This window comes from Eumetopias jubatus, unplaced genomic scaffold (genome assembly GCF_037043125.1).
Source record: "Eumetopias jubatus isolate StellerSeaLion01/CBP00866 unplaced genomic scaffold, mEumJub1_p1.0 scaffold_16, whole genome shotgun sequence".
NCBI classification, from domain to species: Eukaryota; Metazoa; Chordata; class Mammalia; order Carnivora; family Otariidae; genus Eumetopias; species Eumetopias jubatus.
Window position 1 is genome coordinate 54,286,695 of NW_028274822.1, and position 17,283 is coordinate 54,303,977.

The window sequence follows — 17,283 nt, forward strand, 5'->3', positions numbered from 1 at the left end:
AGGCTAACTTGCTTGCTTGCAAGCAAGGTAATTTGAGCGCCTTCCTACTTTCAGAATACAGAGGTTCTCAAAGTGGTTTCCTCGACCAGCTGCCTTGGCGCCACCTGGGAACTTGTTAGAGAAGCAAATTATTGGGTGTCAGTCAGCCCAGATCTACTGAATCAGCAACGCTAGGGCTGGAGCTCAGCAATTTACTCTTTAATAAGCCTTTTGGGTAAAACTAAATAAAATTTATGAATCACTGAAACATACTTTATTTCTAGTTATGATCATTCCATTTGGCAGTGTCTTACTAACAAATTCATTTTTAAAAGAACACCCAACAGATCTATCTCTAAAACATTTTGGAATTCTTAGAAGAAATCATTCCTATGTGTTTTGAGTTTTTATTAATTATTCTTTTTTTATATTTTATATATATTTATTTTTATCATTATTTTGTACACTAATGTAGTACAAACTCTACATTCATGACCATGATTTAGCACTACTCAGAAGAGTTTCCTCAACTATAAATATCACTTAATTGATACAAAGTTAATAATATACACTGAGCATCTATGAAAATGAAAATCATATTTTGTCATATTGTCTTTAAGTTGAAATGTCTTGCTTTTATAAAGATAATTATTAACTTTTTAGTTGTGATTAATCATAAAAAATACTCAGAGTATATTAAAAAAGAATGAAAAAATTAAAAACTATTAACATCTGTTCTGTATTCTTTCAGAATGTTTTTACTTAAAAAAGTTACTTTAGGATAATATCAGCTATCAGGTTTTAATAGTTATGTAATATTCTTATAAATTATAATTTGTTTATAACTAATCCATCCTCTATAGTACACTAGTTTATATTTTTTAAACTTATTATTGCAAGGTATATTACAGAGTGGTCTAAGTCATTCCTTAGGATAAATTCAACTGGAAAAGTATTAAAAACTAATAAGAGATCAGTAAATGTTTAATTACAAATAATCAATAGCTTTCCTCTGTACCAACAAAATCCTCTCAGACAATTCAAAAGAAAAATGATCTCATTTGTAACAGCAAATTTTCTTTTTCCTTTGTGTGATAAAGCTTTGCCTGTGTCTTCATCTGAAAAAAGTGTGTTCTTTGTTTCAGGTGAGCCTTTTGTACAAAGCATGTAAGTTTTGCTTTTTGATTCATTCTAAAGAGGGTTTGTCTTTTAATAGGGGGATTGCATCCACAAAAATGGCAATATTTGGTCTTCAGCTTGCTTATGACTTTGTTGACTATATTATTAGCACATCACTTTTTGTCTCACTTTGCTAAAATAATAAAGTTTAAAAAACTCCCTCAGCCACTTATAAATTATGCATACCAGTTATATTCTACTAGGGTTTATCTATAAATTTTTTTTTCTCTTTTTATTTTTATTTGCATTTATTCTGCAGAATTTACTCCCGGGCCATAAGTTTTTGTTTCTTCAGTTTCTTCTGGGATATCTTTTTCTTCTGGTTTAGGAACAATCTGCTCTTTTTCAGTAAGGATCATCTCAGTGTGGCAGGGAGAGCTCATGTATGGGTTAATCCGACCATGAGCCCTGTACGTTCTACGCCGCATCTTGGGGGCTTTGTTCACCTGGATGTGCTCAATGACCAGAGAATCAACATCTAAACCCTTAAGTTCAGCATTACTCTCTGCATTTTTAAGCATGTGCAGTAAAAATTCAGCACTCTTCTTGGGCCACCGACCCTGTGTCCAGCCCCACTGTTTGGCCTGGGCACACCTACCAACTCCATCATTGTAGCGACGGAATGGCACACACTGCTTCTGTAAAGTGACGTCCTTCAGATACTTGGTGGCTTTTCGGATATGCATACCCTTAATGGCCTGGGCAGTTTCACGTGTGTTCTTAAAGTGAACACGAAGATTTGAACCTCTTGATTTACATGATTTCGTAGGGTTTTCTGGGTCAAGCGAATAGCGAACCATTTTCAGAGGTCACCTCAGGCCGCTTAGGGGGAAGAGGAAGAGCGGGTTTATCTATAAATTTAAAAGCACTTTGTCAATGTCATATGTAAGATAAAATCTTGAGTAGCATTTTATACATTGCTTTCCTCACACCTCTTCCCACCCACATACAAATATGCCCCCCCCACACACTCCATGCCCCTCCTGACTGTACAGTTTAAGAAATCTTGTACTTCTTCTCCAGAAATGCTTTTTTTAGTTGCATTAAACTTCACACTCCTGAGGCACCCGGGTGGTGCAGTCAGTTAAGCGCCTGATCTTGGTTTCAGCTCTGGTCGTGATCTCAGGGTGGTGAGATCGAGCCCCACTTCAGCTCCATGCTCTGCGCAGAGTCTGCTCTCCTCCCTGCGCACTCTCTCTCTGTCTCTAATAAATAAATCTTAAAAAAACCACAAAACTTTATGCCCACATTAAAAATAATACTCGCTTACACTTGATTCTGAGCTCTAACATTATTACTGCTCACAACTATTTCTGCTCTAAAATGTCTTCCCTTTCAGGGAATGTTTAGATCAGATGAAGTAGTTCCTCAGATGTGTTATCATGATCTTATATGTAAATGTTATAGAGTCCTGACATGTCAAAACATGTTTTCTTTCGTTATCCCCCAAATGATAGGTTTATTCCTGATCTGTAGGAATTCTTTATATATTCTTGTACATCAGGGTCTCTGTACTCTTCTGAGAACACACCCCTCTTTCTCAACTCCCACTGCCAAAGTTAGGTGTTTTTTTTTTTTTTTGTCATTCAGTTCTCAGATCAAAAGTCACCTTCTTTGCTGACCACCCACAATCCAAAGATATTCATTTGACTTGATCATTTTATCCTATTTAATTTTCTTCATGGCACCTACCACAGAGTGAAATGATCTCATCCATGTAATAGTTTCGTCTGACTAGAATTTAAGAGCTGGAACCTCTTCAGTTGACTAGATTCCTAGGTCCCAGAATAGTTTCTGGTCCATAGAGGCTGAAGAATGAATGAATGAATGAATGAATGAATGAATGAATGAATGAATGAATGAACGAGCGAACGAATGAGTCTAGTTAGTCCAACATTGCTAGTTCAGTTGAATGGCTTATGTACATTTCTTTTTGTCTGAGCCAAAAGAAGAGAAAGGTTTTGTTCTATATTTTCATTAGTAACTTTGGGAGTCCAGGGTAACATAGACAAGAAACAAAACTGGAAGCAGAGGGCCACACAGCTCCAAGTATGGAGCTCCATTCATCAGGGTAGGATATTTGCCTGTGTCCATACTGACAACCCATAGCTGAGAGTGGCCCAGGCAGAAACCTCCCTTCTCTTCTGGTCTCTGGTCAGGTTTGCATCTCATAGAACAGTGAGGGCCTAGGCTGCTGGGATTCCAGTTTTTTCTCCAAACTGGCTAATGTAATTGAGTAGTAAAAACAGGACCCTGCTTACTCACCAACTAGATGTACACAGAGAAAGGACACTGGTGTGGCATACCACTTCATTTCCTGCTAGAACTATACAACTTCCATTATGTAAAGTAGAATGCTCTTGTTTCCATGCCTGTTAGAGAAATGTTCCTCATTATTTTAGTGGAGTCTATTCTGAAGTACATTAGGAAAGGTAAAAAGTCAAATGGGCCGAGGATACCACCTTAGTCCTGGGAATTCTGGCTTATTTTTAATGGCATTCTTGGCGGGATGTTAGCATTTGGTTTGAAAAGTCTTCAAGATAAGTTAGATAATAGCAAGATGAAAGGAACACCGTTGTGCTGTTTCTCAGCAAAATTATAAGTATTTTAACTATTTTCCAATTGAGAATGCAAACTTTCCTCACTGAAACATTTTTGTGCTAAGCAGTTATTAAGCTTACATTTTTTAGTTTTGAATTCACAGAATTGAGAAACTGATTATGATAATGTCAACTGCAATTTATGTTGTAATTGGGTACTAAGAATGGGTTAGTTAGTTGCTAATTAACATCAGCATGCAATGCTGGCCTGTCATCATATATATGTGTATATAGACACACACACACACACACACACACACACACACACACACACACACACACACACACATATATATCCATGCTCCAATATATATCAGTAATTTGTCCAGAAGAGATAAGGTATGTATGTATGCATAAGTGAATGTAAGTGTGTACACATACACAAATATATACATACTTTTAATTTTGAGGATTTTAAAATTGCATTCATCTCATAAATGTATTGTTAATAGAATGAGCATGTATCAGAAAAAAAACTCAATTTCCAACGTATATGAAGAATTCCTAATTAAAAAATGAGCAAAGGACCAAAGGACTTGAATAGAATCTTCAAAGAAGATATACAAGTGGCCAAAAAACACATGAAAAGATGATCAACATCGCTAATCATTAGAGAAATTCAAATCAAAATTACAATGTGATACCATTCCACACCCATTAGGATGGCCACTATCAAAAAAACAAGAGACAGAAGAGACCCCGAATTCAAGAAGCTCATGATCTGGGCATGCATGTCTGGGGTGGGGTGCAGGGGCATGCAGGGGGAGCAGAGATGGAAGAGGGAAGGGAGACAGCAAATGTACAAGAAGAAACAATACCAAGAAATAGCACAGGTGACACTGAATCCACCACGGTATACACTTTCTATATATGCTGTCCCACCCTATCCTCCTAACAATTTTTTAAGTACTGCTATTGTCCCAACTTTACAAATGATAAAGTCTTGTTCAGACAGGTTCCATAATATTCTCTATATCAAAGAGGTGGTAATTTGAAGTACATAACCATCTCTAGCCTTTTTAATGATAAAGCTCATGTTTTTAATCACTTCACAATAATACCTATCACTTTCAATATACTGAAAGAAAGCCAACAAAAATGTATAATAGAGGGATGCCTGGGTGGCTCAGTTGGTTAAGCATCTGACTCCTGATTTTTGCTCAGGTCATGATCTCAGGGTTGTGGGAACGAGCCCCACATTGGGCTCCATGCTCAGCAGAGAGTCTGTTTGAGACTCCTTCTCTCCCACTACCCCTTCCCATGACCTGACCCGCCCCTCCACACTCGCTCTCGCTGGAGCTCTCTCTCTCTCAAAAAAAAAAAAAAATTTTTTTTTTTTTTTAATTAGAAACTGGGAGGAGAGTACAGGAAAACTTGGCATGACTACTGTTTATTTGTCAGAGGAATTTTAGGTTTTGCTTTGGGGGAAGTTATTGAGTACAATTATATCAGACTCATTAGTGTGCTACTTCTGAAACACCATGGAGAGAGAGTTACAGAAGAGGAGCAACAAGATTTTGAATCTGGAAAACTGATGGATGATGGGTGACAGCATTATCAGATTGGAGGAAGGTTGCTGCCTCAACTCTGTGTGAAGAAAGCTTAGTGGCAGGACACCTGGGTGGCTCAACTGGTTAAGTGTCCAACCTTTGGTTTTGGCTCAGGTCATGATCTCAGGGTCTTGGGATCAAGCCCTATTATCAGGCTCCACGCTCAGTGGGAGTCTGCTTAAGATTCTCTCTCTCCATCTGCCCCTCCCCCCATTTACTCTCTATCAAATAAATAAATCTTAAAAAAAAAAGAAAGGAAGGAAGAAAGTTTAGTGGCATGATGATTCACATGTCAGATCTAGCTAGGTTCCTAGGAGAGTGAGCTACAAGTAGAGTGACTGACAGAAAGTCCATGTAGGAAGCAGGGAGACAAACAGTTGGTTTCCTTTCAAACAATCAGGCTACTGTCACTCCAAAAATTTTGATGTAATATTAGAAGCATATTTTAAAAAGAGAGAAAAATGGGGGTGGTGCAGAGGAGAGGCAAGGAGGAGGGAAAAATGGAAGCCTTATAAAACTATTTGGCTTTAAGTTATTGCCTTGAATAGCTTTGAAAAAATTAAATATTAAATGTAAAGGGTACTATAACTTACTGCATTTTTACAATTATTTTATAATGAGTTTCCCAAACGATAGAGGAGTTAGGGATTTGACTATTTTTAGTTGTTTAATAAACTGAAATTCTCTTCTCAGCCTCTTTTGGGGATTTGGTATGTTTGTTTCAAATTACATATTACTATAAAACCTAGGATGTGAATTATCTACCTGAAGGCAATTTAAATAATTTACATGAGAATTTGTTAAGTCTGTTAAATTTTATTCTAGAGAAGCAGATTATTTATGTTCTTAGGTTATATATAGGCAAAGGATTCTTTAGGGAATGAGGGAGCTTTTTGTTTGTTTTTCTTTTGCAATAACTTATAATTTTAATTTGAAAAGGCATATCAGCTGACTTCATAATAGAATCACAAGAACATCAAATACAGACAGAACCATTTCAGTGCTAATAAGTAAAACCACCCAAATCAATAAATTGGGAATTTTAGATTTGATGCAGCAAGCCTTTCTTTGAGCACCAGAATGCTTTCAGAATGTGTCCAGGTAGTCCTGGAAAAAGGCATCCCTAAAGACAAACAACACAATAGAATTGAATCTCCATGTTGCAGAGTAAAGAGACACAAGTGTTTGAAATAGTCCAGATTTTTCCCCCCTGCTGGGATATCCACTGCCAGGAGCAGCAAACTCCTACTCCTCTTTCATGTCACTTCAAGGACAGACTTTCCAGTCTGCAAGAGCCTCTCTGCAATGCCATCTCTGATTTCCACCTTTGAAATGCATCAGTGCATTTATTTGGCAAATACGTTGCTTCATACACACTTGTGCTCAAAGAGTCATCATGTAAGTCTTGCTAAATACTACACAATATCCTAGATACTTTACATATTTTTTTTAACTTATGTATAACAGTCCTCTAGTAAATTATTATCTGCTTAACAGAGAAAAAAACTAAGGCTTGGAGAAATAATGTGCCCAGTCACAGAAGTAGGGAATAGTAGGCTAGGGAGCCTGCGCTCTCTGCACCCTGGCTCGTCACTGCTCTGCACACCAGTAGTGAACTTGAGGGTTTCCTCTATGCCAGCCCCCATATTAAACGTTACACACCTGCCGTCCTGCTAGGACCTTAGCACAAATTGATGACCAAGGCACTGTTACTCCTTATATACACACATCAGGAAACTGAGCCTACTGAGACTATGTAACCCGAGGAAGGTCACACATCTGACAAGTGGCCAAGTGGGCATGTGCCCTCCAGACTGTCCTGTCCTGAGTTTAAGTTCCTCTCTGCCCTGCTGTGGCCTGTGTTCCATGTTTAAACTGCTCATTGACCAAATACCTACAGCCATGTCGAGGTATCCTATAGCTGTGTGCTCATTTCTACTAAGTACTTAATAAATATCAATTTATTTGAAACACATAAAAAGTAGCTAATAAATATGCCCAAAGCATGAAATAGTGATTAAAACAACTGTATCTGCTCTGTAAAATAATTCATATACTGTGAGCTGTAATAGTTACCTCCAGTCTTGTTTTCAGTTTTAAGGAAGATAAATCAAACTAGAAAACCTTAAGTAAAGAGAGAATGATCTATTTTTCTGCCCTACGTATAACTTTAAACATCTTACTCTTTTTTTTTCCAGGTTCGGGAAAATCATAAAATCTTTCCATCAGATGAACAAAAATGTAGGGACCGACCTTGAGAGTATTCAACAAAAAAATTACAAAAGTACAATCAGGCTGTGTTCACAAATTAAAAGGCTTAAATTTGTACAAATAGTAATAGATCTATTACTGAACCTCAAGTAAGGGAAGAAAAAAGGAGGAGAACAGTTAAGGGACAACTTCCATTTCTCTGTGAAAGCTGGCAACCCACCTAATGAACCAAACACAAAGCCCCAGGCATAGGAACTGCTTTCACACTCTTTGTCAAATAAAATGGACTTCACATTTTAAAAGCTCCAACTAAGCTAAAATAAGTTATTAAACAGTAAGACATGTGAAATCCAAGCCTTTTAATGATATAGAGGCCAGAAGAACAAGTGTAATTGCTTCATTCATTAGCAAGGGAATCGAAAAGTAAACACCTCCTGACCATTACAACTAAGTCATATAAATACTTGTGATGCCATGTAAAATAATTCATGCAGAAATATTCCACAAACCATAGACCTGTACAGTGATCAGATTAGACATAGGGAGCCAAAAAAGGCAACATACATGATTTCATTTCTCAATTCAGGGCTTGGTGACCAGTAAGCTCTCTGACAGCATTCACTGAGAATGGGTTTTGCTCAGCACTGTGCTTTGAGTGCTCAAGGAGAAAGTTAAAGCATAACCATATACCTTTATGGGCCTTTAAATCACTTAGGGAAATGAAAATAGTACCCACAGGAAGAATACTAAAAATACAGGAGAAGATAAGCCAGTGCTGAATTTTGTGGGTCAGAGGAGAAAAGTTTTAAAATGCTGAGGTACTTTTCAAAAGCAAGAGGGGATGAGAGAATTTGCACTGAGGTTTGCAGTTCTGATGGGATGTGAAAAAGTCTAAGAGCAGGCATGGACGAGTGGGTGAACTCCGAAAGGTTAGGGGTCAGAATGAACTAAGCACTTTATTCTCAAAGCTAGCCTCTGACTTCTCCAAAACTTGAATCACAGAGCTGAGAAGCACCAAGAGAAATTAAACAGTTTCAGTTGACCTCGTTTTTATTTCCTTACCCAACATCTTCAAGATTAGTGGAGAAGGGAAGACAATTATTAAAGCCAAGGAGGCAACATGATCAGAAAAATCAACAGTTTGGGTTCACAAGGAATGAAGGCCCATTTTTATTCCAGAACTTGAACTTTCTTACTTTTCTTATCTGCAAGATGCGGCAATAAGACTCCATTCATAGCCTGTTTGAAAATAAAATTTTTACAGTAATGTTTAGCTCCTTTCTCCTCCTGCCCCTTCTCAGAGTCTAGAGAAGGAGGACCTGAGTATTGGCTCTGAGATGGTAGGAGTGGTTTCTTGGACATTTGTCAGATACGTGAAATCAGGTTTAGTGTTTCCCCCCCCCCCCCTCTGAGGTACACTTAAGGGCTAAATATTTTGTGATGTATTCATATTTGTTGTATTCTATTAAATGACAGGAGAAACGGGAGAGCGTCAGTTGAGGAATTTTGCTATCCTTGATAGAATCCCTGGGTCCCTGTTCTTGCTTGTGAGATGCCTCGCTACAAGTTCACACCAGGTCTGGTCTGCCTAGAGTCAACCGTTCCCATGGGAATAGATGGTTCTCATTAAGAAGATACTCGATTTTCTTGGCTGTCATTTTGGGTTTTTTTAAATTGCAATTCAATGATACACTTTCTTTTTTGTTTTCATTCTCTAACACGGTTCTGTGTGTTTATGTTTATGAGTACACATGTGTTGTAAAGTTAATTTGGTGTTTTTGAAGTTGAAAATCTGCCATCAAGTTTCATCTGCCATCTTACCCAGGAAAGTTCCCATCTCATTCTTTGTGATCAATTCATCTGTCACATCTTCGAGCCTTCCCCAACCCATTCTGCTCCTTCCATTAGGTTAGATGTCCCTTTTATGTGATTTCCTAATACTCCGAACACATCTTTAGTGTTGTGCTCCCCCTAGCATAGTGTTGTTATATTCATTCCTGCACTAGGCGGTGAGATCTTTGAGGGCAGGAACCATCTGATTCTCCTCTTTGTACCCTGGGTTTAGTTGTCTGGCATGTAATGAGGCACTCAGTAGATAAGGACACAAGATATTTATCTAGAAGCCACAAAAATGTCACCCTTTGCATTAGCATTTAAATGGTAAATATTATTCCATGTATCAAAGCAAAAGGTTTCATTCATTCTTGCTTCAATGCTTCTGCAACTTATTCTCCAATGTAAGACAGCACCTCCCCGTCCCAGTTCTTTATTCATGTAAGCTTTCTCCAATCCTCTGCCCTACAAACCATCTTAGCAATTCTCTCCTGGGTTCAATTCTTTCAAGTTCTTTACTTGGCTCATTAAATGCACATTTACCCTATGCTTGCATGTAAACAATGCTGACTTATTTCTTCCTTTAAAGTTTAAGTCTAAAGAGAAAACAACTCAAAAAATTCTCAGCATTAAACAAAGGAAGCCTAGGTATGAGTCAAAGTACAGTTGCAGTGCATCGGGCCCAAGCATCCTATTTAATAAGGAAGTGTTCTCCCTTTGGGTAAAATCCATCTGTGGCAGCTCCTGGGTACTAACTTGAGCAGAACTACTCAGCATTTTATTGCATACAGCTATACTTTGACAAAGGCAAAATCTTTTTACCCTCTAATTCATAAAACCTCCTAATTTACACATCAGCCACACTTTTTTGGAGTGCCCACTGGGATAATTACGGTGATTGTTTCACTTCTGTCTGCTTTATTTAGATAATAAGCCCAAAAGGCCAGGGATGTCTTTGTAATTTCTATCTATAGCACTGAATACAATATGTATGAACAACATTTGTGAAATATTAATACTAGGTTCTTAATGTCTTTTTGTAACAAATCCTTAGAATAGTCTAGGGGCTACATTAGAGTCAAGTTCTGTTTATTTTCTTCTTGAGATTTCTATATTGATTCCAACATGAGAAATTATAGGCCATTGGTGTATCATTTAGAATTTTCTCTTCTCGAACATTTTTAGCAGTGTATGACTGGTACTTAATTCTACATTTGAATCATATATATGGTTTTCTCTAGATCTAATGCCAATAATTTCATAAAAATTTTTTTCTAAGGGATAGCTCAGTAGTAAGTATTCTTTGTACTTATACTTTGTCAGGTATTGTTTTAAGTGATATACATACAAAAAAAATCAAAACATATTTTAAAATCTTTTCAGTATCTCACAACTAAAGAAGATACAAATCTAGGATTTGAACATTGATTCCAGAGTGTAGGGTCTAAACCACTACATCCTACACCAAGTTTATCCTACACTAAGTGAGGAGGTACTTCAATTTTGAAAAATGGAGTTAAATCCTAAAATTCCTGACAAAACTATTAAACTTAATTGTAGTATTTATAGGCTTAGATTTATCTATCAGTTTTATTTCAACACTTTTTATTACTAAACTCCTACTTAATTTTACAATAAATTCCATACTAACATACACAATTTTGCCATTTAAAAAATTTTTTTATTAACCCATATAAATGCTTTTAAAGTATAATAATACCCTTAGAAAACTTGTTTAGGAAAAAATAAAAAGAATTTATTAACTAGATCTCCATAGTAACATCTTGGTATTAACCAGACAAGCATGCATGCCTGTACATGCACACACTAACTCATTTAAGCTTTGCTTTTCCACATTTTACTTCACTTCCTTCCTAGACTTTTAAAGTTTATTAAAAAATGACCCACTTATTCTTTAGCTGAAGAATTATGTTTGTAATATTTTCTGTATATTGTATTCAATCATCCAGTGACTATTTGTTGGTTGTAAGATTCCTGGTGCTTGGCATACATCAGTAAAATAAAACAATTTCCACATGGAGCTTACACTCTAGTATCAGAAGACAGACAACAAATAATAGATGTAATGAATAACTTCTCTAGTAGTTTGGAAAGTGACATGTGCTATGGAATAAAGAAAAAAAATAGACTGGGGTGGTTGATAGAAAGTACTGGGCAATGAGAGTTTATGTAAGCTGGAACATTGAAGAGAGTGGCCCAAGCAGGTATCTTTGAGAAAGGTGATTTGAAGGAGGAGGAGTCAGCCATGCAGCAATAGGAGGGAAGTGCATCCTGGTCAGTCAGGGATATTTTTGTGACTTAAAACTGCTTGTACAATCTCATCCTTGTTAGAGAAGATTTCAACTGTAAAAAACTAGATTGATGGGGTGCCTGGGTAGCTCGGTCAGTTAAGTGTCTGCCTTCAGCTCAGGTCATGATCCCAGGGTCCTGGGATCGAGCCCTGCATTGGGCTCCCTCCTCCGCGGGAAGCCTGCTTCTCCCTCTCCCACTCCCCCTACTTGTGTTCCCACTCTCGCTGTGTCTCTCTCTGTCCAATAAATAAATAAAATCTTAAAAAAAGTAGATTGATCATTCAACCACCCAAGATAGTAATCATTTCTCTTCTGCCAATGGGCACCGGCTAGTAGCATACCTGAGGTAAGAAATTCACCAGGCTTCCCTCTGAACCAAAAGAGAGGTAATCAACTGGGAACAGTGAGAGCAAGAAGACAGCCAGCAGGTAGGCTCTGAATTGATGGCATTTACTAATAAAATAAATTGAACTAGAATACATAACAAGTTGAACTTCACCAAAGGTTAGGCCTTACAAATGGTTAGAGAGCATGCTGCAGGGACATGCAGTAAAGAAATTGAAAACAAAGAAGTGACTAGAACTTGCTGGGAGCAGGACTCAACAAGATTTCCATGATGGAAAGAGTTGTGTCTGTTAGAGAAATGCAGTTGAGGAGAGGAGTGTCTGGAGCCCAGATGGAGAACCACCAGAGATTGGGATAGCAATTCAGAAGCCAGCTCCTAAATTTGTATTATTTCTCAACTCAAATTATCACTTCCTCAAAGAAGGCTTTCCAAATCTCCTACTAAATAAACTTGCCTGGCTTTACAATCTCCTAAGATTTCTAGAACTGCAATGGAATTAGTAATTATGTAATAGTGATTTACAGCATGTGTCTCCTTCTAAAATAAAAGCTTCATTTGGGCCAAGAACCAGGTTTGTTGGTCTTATTTCCCATTTTTCCCCCAGCACCTAGCCCAGTATATGGATAAAACAAGCACACCATAAATATTCCTCAAATGAGTAAATGAGGATATCCACAAAACAGAGCATCAGAGTGATTATGACATAAAATGTAGCCAATGATTTCAGTAGGATGTACAAAGGAGCATGGTCAAGAGAAAAAAAAAATCAAACAGGTGGAATGCTAGTTGGCAAGAGATACCAAAAGACCCAATGTCTGGAGAAATAAAGAAAATGTACTGATTTCAATAATTGAAAACATTGTTATTCCTTCATGGTTTACAGAGGGACAACGTAGGTAACACTTATCTGAAGAACAATGCTGTATTTTATTCCCAAAAATTAAATTTGGGGAATTAAATTAAAATGTATTCTCCATGGGTGCCTGGGTGGCTCAGTCGTTAAGCATCTGCCTTCGGCTCAGGTCATGATCCCAGGGTCCTGGGATCGAGTCCCACATCAGGCTCCCTGCTCAGCGGGAAGCCTGCTTCTCCCTCTTCCACAACCCCCCTGCTTGTGTTTCTGCTCTCACTGTTCCTCTCTGTCAAATAAATAAAATCTTTAAAAAAATAAAATAAAATAAAATAAAATGTATTCTCCATGATGTTAAAATATTATCCATAATAGAGGTATTAACTTATTAATTTGAGGGAGGGCTTATGAACCCCAAACCTGGAAATAAACCATTAGGGTGGCTTCCCAGTTCTGTCCCTTGTTAGATGGACAAGTCACTCAATTTCACTTTCCTCATTTGCAAAATGGGGATAGTAATAAGAATGTAGTTATATATATGTGAAGTGCTTACAGCAGTATATGGCATAAGGTAAGTTGGATATGCTTTATTATTGCTTTTGTTATCTATATGCTTTTAATAATATAGACTCTATGGACTACCATGTTACTTTCTAGACATTTCACAATGAATTAAAGGCTTCCTTGCCCCAGCAAACATCCCTGGTACCTGGCAATTCTCTCTTTCCCCTCTTAATGAGCTTTTGATAGATCTTTTTTACAGGTACATGATAACAGTACATTTCCTCAAATTCCTTGTCTAAGTAGACAAAGGAAAAGTTATAATCTTCTGGTATTATGCATTGAATCCTATTAATATGCTTATAATTACCAAATTAATTGTAATTATACCTTTTAAATACACCTGACAATAAATTAACTTTAAAATAAAGTGATTTTCAAAGTTAAACTAATGAAACTGAATTCAGCCCAGTTACCAGAAGGAATAAAACACACAAACCTTTTAAATATAACTCATAAGTACAGTGTCTCTAATATTTACATGATAGATCATCGTAATTTGTTTACTCTGAAGTAGGAATGAATGAAGCAGCACGATATTAGGCACATGGTAACTGATCAATAAATATTGAATAAATGGGCGAACTGATGGTATATTTCATATGTGATGGGCTAAGCAGCTCATAGAATGATTGGGATCTGTCACTACTAAACATATTACCAATAACTGTACCATAGGTACTTGGCATAAAAATAGAAGGAGAAATGTAGAAGAACTGATACAAGAAAAAAATTTTAAAAAATCTTTTTCCATAGCTATCTAGGATTTCTTTTTCTACTGGTTGAAAATATGATTGATTAAAGGGGAATCAGAAGAAGCACATTTCCTGTGCCCAAGGGAATCCATCATATTGATATTCTCATCTAACTATTTTTCATCAAGTTTGGGCAGCACTCTGAAAGCAGTAAGAATAACGATCTCACGCAGGTATCATAATAAATAACTATGTAGTATTTAAACTCTATATTGGATATAAAAATACCTCAAGTTCTACGCACTGTGCACAGGGGTACGATACAGAAAAGCAGAGCCTTTGGCCTCCACTTGCTTCCTACCTTAAAGTGCTATTACAGGGGGGATGGGGAAGACAGGAATCAGGCAGGGCCAGGGGAAATCTAAGTAGCAACCTTGTCTCAACCGCCACTCTACCACAGTCCTCCAGGACATCCTAGAAACCACACTTCTCTCCCTTGCTGCCACTGTGCTCCGGAGCACCAGGGATTAGCAGAGGGATCTCCAAGCACAAATGACAACAATGATGGAGGCCAGGGATCAATGGCGTCAGCCTCCTCACGGTGCTCTGCCGCTGCTCTCTGTCTACACGGCTGCAGCCGCGTCCTGACTATGTCAGGAAGGACTCAAGGCACTCCAGCTCTCAAGTTCTGGCTCTCCCCTGTGCCCCGGTTATGATTAAATGATCAGGATTAACCTCCGAGCCCTGCTGGATACCCTGTGCCACAAATTGGCCATTAGATCCGTGACTTTTCTCCATGCCCATATACCTGCTGAGCTTCCAGTTTATTTAGGACAGGGGTCTTGTTTATTGCCACTACCCCCATCTAGGGATTCAGTGGGCTTAAAAAATTGTAGGGGGCGGGGCATTTTCTACTACCAATCCCTCTCTTACCCTACCGATTTCACTGCATGGCCTGCACCCAGGCCTACTGGCCAGGTCCACACTGACATACCCAAGACAGGAGATACCCAAAGAGGAGAGGACACTTGCCTATTTTGAAATCTGGCCAGGTTTTACTGTTTCTAAACAAAATTTGAAAGAGCATAGGAAATAAAAATAAGTCCTCACACTTTTCTGTTTTATACACACAGTCATAGTCAGGCTATGGATCTGAGATTCCTTGCTGCTCTGCTCTACCACCAGTTAGGACACCCACTCATGACTTGCTGTTGGGTCTCTGTCGCTGACATGTTCATCTGCTTCACAATCTTCAGCTGGTACCATATTTTCTGAATCATAGTCTGCTCACTGGGCTTATCACCATGTTTCCTCTGCTCTAATAACAATGGATAGGCCATGCCTGACCATAACATCACATGGAAATAGGTATACTACTGCTTTAAAAGAATCATCATATTTTTAAAGATACCATGGCATGAAATTACCTTTGAAAATATACTCAGTGGAGTTTCCTATATACTCTAACAATAAAGGAGTCTATTTCTTCCTCTATTTTATACTCCTGAAGTTGAGATAAAAAGAATTGGAGGGAAAATATGTTTTCCAGGGCTCCAAGGTCAGTATTTCATAAATAATTCTTGCACTGTACTCACTGATACTAAAAATCAGCAAGTTAAAAAGCTATGCCAAAGTGAGCTGCATACTCCCTACTCACCCATGATTTTCTTTCCCCTTAAGTATCTATTTTTCCCTCTAGAGCCTCAAGTACAGATATAGGATGGAGGGGAGGGAGCTGAAGAGTAATTAGAATTTGATCCCACAAATGATCACAAAGAATTTTTAACAGCTGTTGCAGTTGCAAACATATAGAACACTGGCTAAAATATATAAAAAGAACTAAAAGTTGTCTTTTTAAAATGAATAGGTCTCTGCTTAGGAGCAAGTGGTATTAAAAAGGAAAGACCTCATTAAAAATAAGACCTACCACAGCATCCTGACATGGCAAATGGCTCAAATACATCCCAGGATTCTTTTTATTCCATACATCATTAAAGCAACATTTCTCTTATGATTTTGGCATTCTTCATTTGAAGGAAAATTCAGGGCATTTCTGTTGCTTCACACAGCAAAATTTCCAAATCATTATGGAGAATAAGAGTTACTAATATATAAACTGGTGAACCATATAACTGCACTGTGTAAAAGACAGGAAGCAATCTGAAAGTCATTACCATATTAAAATCAAGCCCAATTCAAGCACAGGCAAAACATGAAACAATGCATTAAGCCAATTCTCAATGAGAGTCCTCGCTTACACAGAGTGCACTTGCTTTCCAAGAGTATCAGTAGAATATACCCACCAAGGCATTTTTTTTAAATTATGCTGTTTATCACCATACATTACATCATTAGTTTTTGATGTAGTGTTCCATGATTCATTGTTTGTGTATAACACCCAATGCTACATTCAATACATGCCCTCTTTAATACCCATCACCAGGATAACCCATTCCCCCAGCCCCCTCCCCTCTAGAACCCTCAGTTTGTTTCTCAGAGTCCATAGTCTCTCATGGTTCATCTCCCCCTCCAATTCCCCCCCCTTCATTTTTCCCTTCCTACTATCTTCTCTCTTTTTTTAACATATAATGTATTATTTGTTTCAGAGGTACAGGTCTGTGATTCAACAGTCTTACACAATTCACAGCACTTACCATAGCATATACCCTCGCCAATGTCTATCACCAAGCCACCCCATGCCTCCCACCGCCCATCTCCCCAGCAACGCTCAGTTCGTTTCCTGGGATTAAGAAGTCCTCATATCAGTGAGATCATATAATACATGTCTTTCTCTGATTGACTTATTTCACTCAGCATAACACCCTCCAGTTCCAACCACATCGTTGCAAATGGCAAGATCTCATTCCTTTTGATGGCTGCATAATATGCCATTGTATATACATACCACTTCTTCTTTATCCATTCATCTGTCGATGGACATCTTGGATCTTTCCAGAGTTTGGATATTGTGGACATTGCTGCTATAAACATCGGGGTGCATGTACCCCTTCGGATCACTACATTTGTATCTTTGGGGTAAATACCCAGTAATGCAATTGCTGAGTCGTAGAGTAGCTCTATTTTCAACTTTTTGAGGAACATCCATACTGTTTTCCAGAGTAGCTGCACCAGCTTGCATTCCCACCAACAGTGTAGTAGGGTTCCCC

The 17,283-nt window shown here is 37.9% G+C and overlaps 1 pseudogene; it reads right to left on the reverse strand.

Annotated features, from left to right (window-relative positions):
- Nucleotides 1–1,386: 1,386 nt before the first annotated feature.
- LOC114224712 (large ribosomal subunit protein uL22 pseudogene) lies at nt 1,387–1,995 on the reverse strand (annotated as a pseudogene).
- Nucleotides 1,996–17,283: the final 15,288 nt, after the last annotated feature.